General features: G+C 44.2%; 1 protein-coding gene across 1 annotated transcript in view; it reads left to right on the top strand.

The window, feature by feature from the left end:
• LOC126174787 (uncharacterized) overlaps positions 1-14,079 on the top strand; it is a 299,993-nt gene that overhangs the window by 81,630 nt on the left and 204,284 nt on the right. The window lies entirely within an intron of this gene.

Below are 14,079 nucleotides of genomic sequence, written 5' to 3'. Positions count from 1 at the left end.
GCCGTACACCACTGGTGATCGTCGAGGGGACACTGAATAGTGCACGGTACATCCAAACCGTCATCGAACCCATCGTTCTACCATTCCTAGACCGGCAAGGTAACTTGCTGTTCCAACACGACAATGCACGTCCGCATGTATCCCGTGCCACCCAACGTGCTCTAGAAGGTGTAAGTCAACTACCCTGGCCAGCAAGATCTCCGGATCTGTCCCCCATTGAGCATGTTTGGGACTGGATGAAGCGTCGTCTCACGCGGTCTGCACGTCCAGCACGAACGCTGGTCCAACTGAGGCGCCAGGTGGAAATGGCATGGCAAGCCGTTCCACAGGACTACATCCAGCATCTCTACGATCGTCTCCATGGGAGAATAGCAGCCTGCATTGCTGCGAAAGGTGGATATACACTGTACTAGTGCAGACATTGTGCATGCTCCGTTGCCTGTGTCTATGTGCCTGTGGTTCTGTCAGTGTGATCATGTGATGTATCTGACCCCAGGAATGTGTCAATAAAGTTTCCCCTTCCTGGGACAATGAATTCACGGTGTTCTTATTTCAATTTCCAGGAGTGTATATTAATTAGAACGAATTCCGTACGCTGAGCTTCTCGTTCTTTCAACCAAAGCTTATGAACCAAATTTGTCTAACATACTGTCATTTTTTATTATCACCTCCCTCCCCTGTCCGCAGCTCGTGGTCGTGCGGTAGCGTTCTCGCTTCCCACGCCCGGGTTCCCGGGTTCGATTCTCGGCGGGGTCAGGGATTTTCTCTGCCTCGTGATGACTGGGTGTTGTGTGATGTCCTAAGGTTAGTTAGGTTTAAGTAGTTCTAAGTTCTGGGGGACTGATGACCATCGATGTTAAGTCCCATAGTGCTCAGAGCCATTTTGAACCTCCCTCCCCTACCCTGATTTCTTAACACACAAATATTTCGACTGATTCGACACCGTCATCCTCTTCTTATTTCGTAACAGCTAGCCACAGCCAGAAACGTTTTCCATTTGGAAAGTGGAAATGTCAAATGTTCAAAGTGACAAACCTCACTTTCGTCAAGAGAATCAAAATAATAATGTATCTCTTTCTGTACATAACTTGTCTGTATCCAAAAAAACTGAGAAGGTACTTCCAATGACGATAATGCCCTGTCGCCAGATTTCCCTATCCCATCCCAATGATACAGGTTATTATAAAACGGCAGGAAACTTACAAATTGGCAGGAAATTTAAAATAAGGCCGACTGCCTTATGCCTAAAATGGTGGGAATTCCCAAATTCAGTGCGATTTAAAAAATATATAAGGTTTCCCTACTTCTGTGATATCACAGATAAGAGTTCAGTGCTACATAGTGTAAAATACAAAAATCGAAGATGTCACAATGTCCTATTGGGCAATACGAGATGGTGGACCTGAGGATACAGGTGCAGCCTCCATCGTTGCCAAGCTGCCCCAGCCCTGTGATTTCAGAATCCAGTATGGTGAATCTGCGAATATAGGTGCTGCTTACATGGTTGCCATGTCGCTTGCACTAAGTTTGAAATGATAGGCAACTAAAAATCATTGCTTTTCTTCACTCCTATGACATTACAGTTCAAAGTTTACTGACCTTAAGTTTAAGTCCATTTGTGCTATGCTCATATTTAATGTTTACAGAATTTATTCCACCCTTGTGACATCACAGTTTAAATAAATTTCTCCATCCCAGTTGCCCTAAGTTTAAAATTGCGAAATATTCAAAAACATCCAGAAGTCTCAAGTTTAAAATGGCGGGAAATTGAAACAATACACTCATACTAAGTTTAAAATGGTGAGAAATTCATAAATCCACGTACCGTAAGTTAAAAAAGGTGTGAAGCCCTCTGGTTGTCAGAACCAGAGCAATTATCTCAACTTTTAAACTGTATAGTCACTGGTACAACCTGTACAGGTGTGCAACAGTGGCCACTACCATGTTTAGTAGGATAGTGTAGGATGGGAACAATCGTGTCTCTATCCAAACAGATTCCACACCACACTGGGGAGAGTCATATATCGACAATGGCTCACCTTCGCTGCCCTCTTCAATAAGACCACGCACAACATCCACTCCACTGGATCAGGCTGAATGGGGCAGCTAGATGCTAATCACAAGTCTAACCAGCTGCATGCCCACGCAAATTACAGTGTGTGCTCAACGCTCTAACATAGCAGCACCATATTTGTAACTGGACATGCGTAATGGAGCATGCTCCTGCCAAGTATCTACACCACAGGCACCCCTTGGTGTTAGGAGTTCATCGCACAGCTTTCACCCGTGCGTGTCAGATCTAGCAGTAATGTCTACATCATTATACCATAACATCAGTTAGGAATGCACGCAAGTGTCAGTCACTTCTCGTACGGTACGGACAGTACCTACCACCACAGTCAGCTACCTAATTTTACACTTAAATGTAGGGTTTCTGAGTCAATAACAGGAAATGGTGGGATTCTCTCAGAACAATGGGCACATTCCTCTTACAACTAGATTTATAGCTAGACAATAGTTACAGAAAAATTACATGATTTATTCAAAAGAAAGAGCTTCACAAAATGAGCAAGCCAGTAAGGCGTTGGTCCAACTCTGGCTCTTACACAAGCAGTTATTCGGCTTCACTTTCACTGACAGTTGTTGGATGTCCTCCTGAGGGATATAGTGCCAAATTATGTCCAATTGATGCGTTAGATCGTCAAAATCCCAAGCTGGTTGGAGGGCCCTGCCCATAACGCTCCCAACGTTCTCAATTGGGAAGAGATTTTCGATGTCGCTGGCCAAGGTAGGGTTTGGCAAGCATAAAGAGGAGGAGGAGGTTAGTGTTTGACGTCCCGTCGAAAACGAGATCATTAGAGACGGATCACAAGCTCAGACCAGGAAAGAATTGGGGAAGGAAGTCGGCCGTGCGCTTTCAAAGGAACCATCTCGGTATTTGCCCGAAGCGATTTAGGGAAACCACGGCCAACCTAAATCAGGATGGCCGGAAGTGGGTTTGGGCCGTCGTCCTCCCGAATACAAGTCCAATGTGCTAACCACTGCGCCACCAGTCCCGTTAAAGCATAAAGAGATGTAGCAGAAACTCTCGCTATGTACGAGCAGGCATTATCTTGCTGAAAAATACGACCACTAAGGCTTACCATGAAGGGCTACAAAACAGCGCGTAGAATACCATCGATGTATCTCAGACGAGTAACACCTTGTTGTCGAACCGTATAGCAGGCGACAGTCAGGTTTGTATCCCACCGCTGACTAGGGCATCTCCAGGCACATCTTCACTAGTCACTGAAGACAGTTCTACTCCAGCCAATGAGCTTCATGACCAAAGACATGTCTTTAGATGCCTCAGATAGTAGTGGGTTACCAACCTGACTGTCGTCCACCGTATGGCCCGTCAGCTGGGACTCATGGCCTGGGGTGACATTTCTTTTCATACCAGGACCCTTTTGTTGTCACCTGCAAAACCTTTACAGTACAGTGGTACGTCGACGATATTCTGCGCTCCGTTTCATTGGCCGTCATGGCAAGCTATCCTTGGCTTATATTTCAGCAAGGTAATGCACACCCACACACAACGAGGGCTTCTACTGATTGTCACTGTACTCACTAAACACTACCTTGGCCAGCAAGATCGAAAATCTCTCCCCAATTGAGAACGTTTGGAGCATTATGAGCAGGGCCGTCCAATCAGCTCTGGATATTGACGATCTAACGCTTCAGTTGGACAGAATTTGACACAATATCCCTCAGGAGGACATCCAACAATTCTGTCAATGGCATACCTAATAACTTCTTGCATAAGGGGCAGAGGTGGACTAATGTGTTATTGACTTGCTCAATTCGTTAAGCTGTTTCTCTTGAACACATCATCGAGTTTTTCCTGAAATTGTAAACATTTGTTTGTCTGTACATGTACATCACATATGCCGATTTCCGATCCATTCGGGTAATTGTTTTGTGTTGTACCTTTTTTTTCTTAGATTATATTTTTGGAAAGAGATTGGGGTGGTCTCTTTCTGTTCTTATTCATGACATTAGTGCAATATCAGCAGCACACTGTTAAGTTCAGATCTCAAACACTGATGCCTTGCACTTGCCTATTTCTGTCAAGGATTTCGCTTTCGTAGCATTGGTCAGTGAATTGCATATTGATAAGTACAACTGATAACGAATTGTGAAAAACTCGCATCTTACCATAGGCCGTGGTTAAACCAAAAGCACGTTTGAAATACGTGATCACTGTGTGCAGAATCATTCTCCTGACTTCCAGAGTTTTGAAAGGTATATCATTAGCTAAAAACCTGAGTGTACTTCAGAGACGATGTATCACACGTTCCTGGCTACTCCCCTAGGTTTCTGTAGTTCCTTCAAGCTTCCCCTATATGTGGTTCCACAACTCTTTCTCTGTTTCGCTCCTGTGTTTGTGATGACGACGTTCACGGTTTGGTTTCTAGTGTTTTCTCAGTGTGGTTGACTGATAGTATGTTTTCAGATTTCTGTAGAAACGATTCCATTTTCCTTTCAGTATTTCGACATCTGACTTAGTTGTCTTCTTAAAGCGCTCTGACCTGTGATCGTAGGTGTGTTACTATAAGTTTCTATTTCAAAATCACCTCTACTTACGTCCTGTACAAACCATAATATGACATGTAGTAGAGGGTATCTTGTATCACTGCTTTTTGTTCTCTTTCCTATTCAACTCGCAAAGCGAATGGTGGGAGAACGTTTACGTGCTTTCATACGTTACGTGTTTTCTGTCAGATATCTTTGTCTATGATTTGAGGAAAACGTCTGATCCTCATAAGCGCTCCTCCAGCGAACAAACGCAGTACTGCTCTATTGATTTTACCTTATCATATGGAACCAAGGGCTGTTGGATGGCGTTAAATCATTATCACCCCGTTTGCAGCCTGAGTTCTGCATTCTGACATTGTGTGCATTTGTCAGATTCAGCAAGAAACGTTTTTACCTGAATATACTTCACCCAAGAAAGACAAAGAATTGTCTACCAGTTCAAAAATTACACTTTTCACTCCCTTTCACACTATCAAGGACTTGTCCAGTTCATGTACACAGTATCATGGCACTACAAGGGAGACTAACTCGCTATGAAGCAGTCATATTCATTTTCAAAAACTGTTAAGTTGGTGCACACAACTGTAGGTCTGCACCGTTAATGTCGACTGACTGTGGGATTTTGGAAGACATCTTAGGCTCATGTATTGTAATCTTTCTGGAGTGGAATATGAACTTGCACTCCATAAACAACGACTACGTGAAATCTAGTTCGCTCTGTACATACACAAGTCCACGAAGCCGATAGATATCGGTAGCATCTAGCAGTGGCATTCTCCAGTGCAGTGACTAAGGTGCTGTCAGTGCAGCCCAATAGAAAGATGTTCAGTTCTAAAATGAGAGCAGGTTTATGTGCGAAATCATGTGTTGGTGAAATTTTTGCAATGAACCACTAATGGCACGCATGTGCCAGTGAGTGTAGAGTGGAGGGAGGGGGAGGGCAGCCGGTGGTACCATAACACATTATCCATATTCATTTATGAGTGAGTACAGCACTTCTGTGGTAGGACATCGTGGCACACTTTAATCTGCCTGAGCACATGGCCAGTTGGACTCATGGCTAGTGGCATGGTGCCTCCATGAGCCTGGTACAGTGTGGCACAGAGTGGCTGTCAACTGGCACAAGATGGTGGCATGGACAAGGAATTGTCAACATGCACCTCTCTACAGCGTGGTGCAGAATATGTTTAAATAAATATGCAGTTGTTTCTGTACTAGCCTATCCTCCTACACAAGGCAGCCACAAGTGTTTGACAACCATACTGTTTGCACCAGTAAGCTGTACAGTTCTCATGAGAAGTGACCTATTTTATGATAACCAATGGGCTTACCACCGTTTTTGACTTAGGGTAAGTGAATTTTTGAATTTATCACCGTTTTAAACTTCGCATAAGTGACGCGGCAACCATGTAGGCTGCCCTAAATACCCAGATTCACCATACTGAATTCAGATGTTGTAGGTCTGTGGAGATCTGACAGCCATGCAGGCTGCAACCGTATCCTCAGGTACACCATCTTGGATCGCCAGGTTGGACTTTTTAAATTTCACATCAACAGGACAATGTCCCATATTGTATTTTCTGAATTCCCAGCCATATTATGCTGAACTCAAGAAATGTTCAAATGTGCGTGAAATCTTATGGGACTTAACTGCTAAGGTCATCAGTCCCTAAGCTTACACACTACTTAACCTAAATTATCCTAAAGACAAACACACACACCCATGCCCGAGGGAGGACTCGAACCTCCGCCGGGACCAGCCGCACAGTCCACGACTGCAGCGCCTGCTGCGCGGCTGCTGAAATCTAAGCGGTGATACTGTAGGAGTGGGCGAAACTCCCAAGACAATTTAATTTCTGGATCATTTTAAACGGCAGTTGGCCTATTTTGGAAACTGGAAATTTGAGGTAAGGTTCTATGGGACCAAACTGCTGATGTCATCGGTCCGTGGGCTTACATACTAATTAATGAAACTTAAACTAACTTACACTAAGGACAACACACACACCCATGCCCAAGGGAGGATTTGAACCTCCAACGGGGAGAGCCGTGCGAACCGTGACAAGGAGCCTCAGACCGCACAGCTACCACGAGCGGCACCTATTTTGAATTCCCCGCCATTTATACATATGGGCTATGTTGGAGGGGAGAAGAGTGAAATCTAGCAACAAGTCTTTATGTAGAAGCGAGAGATGGGGATGGGAGAGATCTGACACCAATGTGCACTGCACCTCCACTGATGTAGCCTCACAACTACTACCAAGTAATTACGCTGCTCACCTCATCGCTGCTAAAAATAGCGAGACGAATTCGAAAATAAATAATTCATTAAGATCTTTCCAGGTGCCATACCAAGGAACTGACTGGTTTTAAGTGCCAATGAGAATTTTTTTGTTTCAAGTACCATTAATGTTGAGGCAGTACGATTTATATGTTACTATAGAAATACAGATATTCAACAGTAATATTTTAACTGGTAGAACTGTACTCAGCATAAACTATTTATCATAACTTTTACGAGAGAATAAAAAACTTAAATTCAAAAAAATCTTCCACCGTCAATTTCTTTTCCTACATTACTCCGTTCTTGGTATCCGATGTTGCAAAGTGTGTCGTGGAACTTACTGCGCTGTTGAGGAAGGAATGGGAACATCAGCAACAGCTACATCTGTTTTGTATCTGATAAACATGGCTGGGCTTAGATACAACAGCATGGCCTTGTTCAGTAATGGTGTTTCGTGTTTTGAGTACACTGAAATATTTATATTATTTTGTTTCAGAGTAAGAATTTTAACAGCTATTTGAGATGGATGAGGAAGACTCAGTTTCATCGTATTTCATTTGGAGATATTACATGTCTGCATTGACAACAATGTTACAGCAACATCTTTAAAATCAAAGAAGTCTGTTGTATGCTCCGGAATTACACGAAATCGGTTGTTAGCTTTAACTGATTCGACAGTCTTGAGTAAATCTTTCGGAACAAATATCTTCATTTTACTATAACTGCAAAATATTTATTGCTAAAAACAAAAACTTACGCGCAGCCCCGCTTGCCACACAAGCCGTGCAACAAGTAACTGGAGAAGATCCAGCCGCATGGGATTTGGAACCCCAGACGGAATCATTACTTGTCACAAACAATATACGCCGTCTAGCAATGAATGTTTGAAACACTTTCTCCATTATTTGGCACCAGGGGTAGGTCTAGAGCACAGTAAAGGAATAAGGAACCAATTGATTAATTTATCAGATAAATCAAAACGTTCGCGGACAGCGAAGAATGTGAACCAAAGGTAATGTGCAGCGTACCAAATCACTCAAACTGAAATAATCCCTAAAGTTCAGTACGTTCATTCGAACTTATGCACAACAACAAGCTTATCTTGGCAGAAGTTGAGTAACTGGTAACTATACATGAACTCGCTTTCAAAATATTTCCAAATCCTGAACTGTTAATCCGGAATATTCCTAAGTCCCGAATAGGTTCACGTCGAAACCAACATAAACTCATGTGCCTCACAAGATAAGAAATTAGAAGTAAACACAGTTACTCTCCAAAACATGAACATCAAAACACTACGAAACTTGTGATGCCTGCCTATTTAAAAACCTACATGTGACTAAGAACTACAGCAAGAGAGGAACTTAAAACTAGACCCCAGTACTTACGATTATACGAAGTCCAATTACATTAATGTGACCACCTACTATGTTCGAGGTCAAAGTTCAAAACCACTCTCAGATGGCAAGGAGCAGCTTTTTCACAAAGGATGGGGCCCCTCCACGCCCACACCAACATGGTGACCAAACCAAAAGTTCTACTGTCACCTCCGTAAACATGTTAGTTTTTGAATCAGGCGTCACAGGATGCGGGCTGTGATGTTATCCATGCGTCTGAGTAAGATTACTTATTAACATGGTCCATCGGGAGATAGAAGTGGTCGAAAACGATTGAAGGGTAGCGGTTGTAAGGGCAGAGGAAAAAAAGTGCCAAGGCAAGAGCCAAGGGAAAAAAACCTCTGCGACAGTAGGACGGGTATTAAGGGCAGTAGCAGCTTGCTAGCTGCGACAGAGCATGCAAGGTGCGGTTATGTTAGTTCGAGGTATCGTGCATCGTTACCTTTGTCGTTGCTGGAGCTTGTTGCGGCGCTTGCTGCAATTGCTGCGTCCCTGCAACAGTTCAAGGTCGTTGTAGATTAGTGGGCGATCGGTCATAGATCGGCTCACGGACGGTGTAGGGGGTGTGTGTGGCTGGTTTGCGTGCTGTGTACAGTACGGCTTCCCTGCGGTTGCCTGTTTTTCGGCTGGTCGCACATCTGGGTTTCCAGTAGTAACTGTGTTGCAGGGGCTCGCCAGTACTGTCGTGTTAGCGTTCTATGGACCATAGATGTTTAGTTCCTAACCAGTAATGTCTTTGGTCTGTTATGCTTCCATCTATGGTTGTGGTCGTAGTTACCCAGAGAAAGGATAAACGGGTTGCGCGAGTGTCTCGTGTTATTGTACAGTCGCGTGGAGAGTTTTTGGAATGCCTGCAAGATAGTATCTAGCCGGTATTCCCGGTGAAGGTCCGCGATGCGTGTGTAGCGCGGAGCGTTGCTTATGATTTTGAGTACCTTGTTCTGTATGAGCTGCAGACGGCGCAGGCGAGTGGGCGCAGCGTATCCCCAGACAGGGGCTGCGTACGTCATCAGGCAAGGAGCAGCACTAGCAGAGGAGGATATATAAAGTGCGTCGGGGACCCAGAAACAGTGCAGTCATTGTCTTAGTATGTAAACGGAGCGATTTAGCTGACGTCAAAAAGGCCATGATCTTTTGTTTTCGAGCTAAGAGTGGAAGCATTTCTGAAGCGGCCAAGTATGTAAACTGCTCGCTTGCCACTTGGTTGAAGTATTCTGTGCATAGCAAAACAGCGCTGTCCGCAACTGGCACCGAGGAACTGTGGTGCACCAAAGGCCATAGATGACAAGGTTGAACGACAGTTGCAGAGATATGTATGTGCGAATAGATGTGCAACCGTCAAGCAACTGACCGCTCAGATGAACCAGCGGGCTACCAACAGTGCCTTCTCAACGAAGGTTTAGTGAACGTTACTGTGTACGGGCCTTCGCAGCCGGCGCGTGGTTCATGCACCGATTGCTGTTCATCGGAGACGAAGGCTGGAATTCGGACGACAGTACTGCAACTGGACGTCGGCTGAGAGGCGACAGATAGACTTTTCAGATGAATCACGTTTTATGCACCATTCGATAGATGGCCGTTGGCGTGTACGGCCGTGCAACAACCTCCGAAGGTCCCAGCTGGATGAAGAAGCGTTACCATCTGGGGAATGTTTTCGTGGCGTGATTTCGTCATTCTGGAAGGCACAGTGGATCAACACAAGTACGCATCTATCCTTGAAGAGCATGTCCACTGCTACTTGGAGTTGGTTTTTTCCTCAACACGATGGCATCTCTCAGCAGGACAATGCAACGTATCACACAGCTCGCAGTGCACAGGCGTGGTTTGAAGAGCACCAGGATGAGTTTACCATACTCCCCTGGCAACCAAACTCCACGGATATAAACCCAGAATCCGTGAGACTGCCTCGATCGGGCTGATCGCGTCATGGGTTCACAACCAAGAAATCTAATGCAGCTGGCCATGCCACCACAGTCGGCATTGCTGTCATTCGATTTTTAGTAACTTGTCTGGAAGTGGTTTAGATGTTTTTAGCGAATATCTGAAGCTATAATTTTAGCAGAATCACAACTTGGTCATACTGCTTAGCATTCATAAGCGTGCGACTGGCAATAAAGGAAGAAACACAACGGAAAAAAATCGGAACACCGAAAAGCGATTCAGTAGAGTATTGAAATTTCGTAAACACATTTGTCTAGGTAACATATTTAATGATTAACATCGCAAGATCACAGGCTAATCTAAGCGCAAGATGTTGTTGTTGTTGTGGTCTTCAGTCCTGAGACTGGTTTGATGCAGCTCTCCATGCTACTCTATCCTGTGCAAGCTTCTTCATCTCCCAGTATCTACTGCAACCTACATCCTTCTGAATCTGCTTAGTGTATTCATCTCTTGGTCTCCCTCTACGATTTTTACCCTCCACACTGCCCTCCAATGCTAAATTTGTGATCCCTTGATGCCTCAAAACATGTCCTACCAACCGATCCCTTCTTCTAGTCAAGTTGTGCCACAAACTTCTCTTCTCCCCAATCCTATTCAATACCTCCTCATTAGTTACGTGATCTACCCACCTTATCTTCAGCATTCTTCTGTAGCACCACATTTCAAAAGCTTCTATTCTCTTCTTGTCCAAACTAGTTATCGTCCATGTTTCACTTCCATACATGGCTACACTCCATACAAATACTTTCAGAAACGACTTCCTGACACTTAAATCTATACTCGATGTTAACAAATTCCTCTTCTTGAGAAACGCTTTCCTTGCCATTGCCAGTCTACATTTTATATCCTCTCTACTTCGACCATCATCGGTTATCTTACTCCCTAAATAGCAAAACTCCTTTACTACTTTAAGTGTCTCATTTCCTAATCTAATTCCCTCAGCATCACCCGACTTAATTTGACTACATTCCATTATCCTCGTTTTGCTTTTGTTGATGTTCATCTTATATCCTCCTTTCAAGACACTGTCCATTCCGTTCAACTGCTCTTCCAAGTCCTTTGCTGTCTCTGACAGAATTACAATGTCATCAGCGAACCTCAAAGTTTTTACTTCTTCTCCATGAACTTTAATACCTACTCCGAATTTTTCTTTTGTTTCCTTTACTGCTTGCTCAATATACAGATTGAATAACATCGGGGAGAGGCTACAACCCTGTCTTACTCCTTTCCCAACCACTGCTTCCCTTTCACGCCCCTCGACTCTTATAACTGCCATCTGGTTTCTGTACAAACTGTAAATAGCCTTTCGCTCCCTGTATTTTACCCCTGCCACCTTCAGAATTTGAAAGAGAGTATTCCAGTTAACACTGTCAAAAGCTTTCTCTAAGTCTACAAATGCTAGAAATGTAGGTTTGCCTTTTCTTAATCTTTCTTCTAAGATAAGTCGTAAGGTCAGTATTGCCTCACGTGTTCCAACATTTCTACGGAATCCAAACTGATCTTCCCCGAGGTCGGCTTCTACCAGTTTTTCCATTCGTCTGTAAAGAATTCGCGTTAGTATTTTGCAGCTGTGACTTATTAAACTGATAGTTCGGTAATTTTCACATCTGTCAACACCTGCTTTCTTTGGGATTGGAATTATTATATTCTTCTTGAAGTCTGAGGGTATTTCGCCGGTCTCATACATCTTGCTCACCAGATGGTAGAGTTTTTTCATGACTGGCTCTCCCGAGGCCATCAGTAGTTCAAATGGAATGTTGTCTACTCCAGGGGCCTTGTTTCGACTCAGCCAAGATAAGCGCAAGATAAGCCACTGAAATGCCACTGAAATGCTGGTACATTAAGAACCGGTGTAACAGCCACAATGTTGCAACCAAGCATGCAAACATGTATGCATTGTGTTGTACAAGTGCCAGATGGCAGTTTCTAGGATGGAACGGTCAATGCTGTTTCTGGATGACGCTGGAGTTGACGTCTGATGATGTTTCGTATGTTCTCGATGGGAGACAGATCTGGTGATCGAGCCGGCCAAGGCAACATGTCGACACTCTGTGAAGCATATTGGGTTACAACAGCGGTATACGGACGAAAGTTTTCCTGTTGTGAAACACTCTCTGGAGTGCTGTTCGTGAATGGCAACTCAACAGGTCGAATCACGAAATTGACGTACAAATTTGCAGTCAGAATGGTAGGATAACTACTAGAGTGTTTCTGCTGTCTTACGAAATCTCAAACGAGACCATAACTCCACGTGGAGGTCCACTTTGTAAACATCGCACACAGGTTGTCTGCGTGCCCTCAGCTGGCCTCCTTCTAGCTAACACGTGGCCATCACTGGGAGCGATGCAGAACAAACTTTGATCAGAAAAACGCAACGGTCGTCCACCCTGCCCTCCAAAGAGCTCTCGCTTAACGTCACTAAAGTCACAAATAGTGGTGGTTTGGGTTCGGTTGAATCTACGCTACAGTGCGTCTGGCTCGATGCTGTCCTTGACCTAACCGAATTGCAACAGTTCGTTGTGTCACTGTAGTTCCAACTGCTCCTCAGATTGTTGCTGCAGAAGCAGTGCGATGTGCCAGAATCATTCTCCGAACACGATGGTCTTCCCTCTCGATACTGCCACGTGGCCGTTTAGAGTCCGGTCTTCTTGCGGCCGTACATTCCCGTGAACACCCCTGCCAGCAGTTATGTACAGTGGCTACATCCCTGCTAAGTGTTTCCGCAGTATAGGAGAAGGAACACCTACCTTTTTGTAGCCCTATTATACGAAATCGTTCAAACTCAGTGTGGTGTTGATAGTTACGTCTTTGTCCTCCTAAAGGCATTCTTGACGAACATCATCTCACAACGTCCAATCTCAATGGTAACCAACGCTCACGACCGTTACAACGTGTATTTAAAGCAAGTCCGATTTGCATCTTCATAGTTGAATGTAGCATGCATGTCACTTATGAATCTTGGAATTTGTTAACTCTTTTGCGACTTGCGTGAAATTTGAATAGGCATCGTCTTTCAGATGTAGAGAGATGCCTGTCAACTTACGTTTATGTCGCACAGCTCCTTCATCGTGCTGAGACTTTCTTTCCGTCGGTGTGTAGTGTATAGTGTAGTCAGGTGACTTTCTCCCAAGTAAATGATTTGAAGGTCGGTATTTGGAAATTTGTAGTAAGGACTATGGGACCAAACTCCTGAGGTCATCAGTCCCTAGGCTTACGCATTACTTAATCTAACTGAAACTAACTTACACTAAGGACAACACACTCACCCATGCCCGAGGGAGGACTCCAACAATCTCCGCGGGGGAGGAGGGGGGAAGCTGCGAACCGTGACAAGACATTTTAGGCTGCACGGCTACCGCGCGCGGGAAAGGTCGGTATTACGTAGGTTTTTAACAAGGTCGGACCTGAAACTTTTTTATATTATGCTTAGAAGTCACCATTTGTCTCCCAGAATATTAAATATATGAAGCTTGAAATGAACAACTTTCAACATAACTGAACAGTAAAACACACACACACAGTGCAGTAGGCAATAAAGTTGAACAGTTGACAATAACGTTCAAAACATGAAGAAAACGTGTGCCCATGACCTCAGTACTGTGCTGGCGATAATTCAAAAGACTGGAATCCGAACCGCAGCTTTAAGTCCAGCAAAGCGAGCATTCACGAAGAGCAGCTACAAACCTTGTAGATAAAATATTCAGAATACCATCATGTTACAGTAAGTCAGAAAGTCGCAGAACTGTCTCTAAGGTGAAAGTATATGCAGTGTCCAGTATGTAAAACAAAACTGGCTAATCTGTGGCTGTTGCTTCCCTCTTTCACTTCACAATCACATCGCCAAGGTCGACTTGGGCAGCTTTACAATGATTGATATTT

The sequence above is a fragment of the Schistocerca cancellata genome, chromosome 3 (genome assembly GCF_023864275.1).
Source record: "Schistocerca cancellata isolate TAMUIC-IGC-003103 chromosome 3, iqSchCanc2.1, whole genome shotgun sequence".
Taxonomy (NCBI): Eukaryota; Metazoa; Arthropoda; class Insecta; order Orthoptera; family Acrididae; genus Schistocerca; species Schistocerca cancellata.
This window is presented reverse-complemented; position numbering and strand designations above follow the sequence as displayed.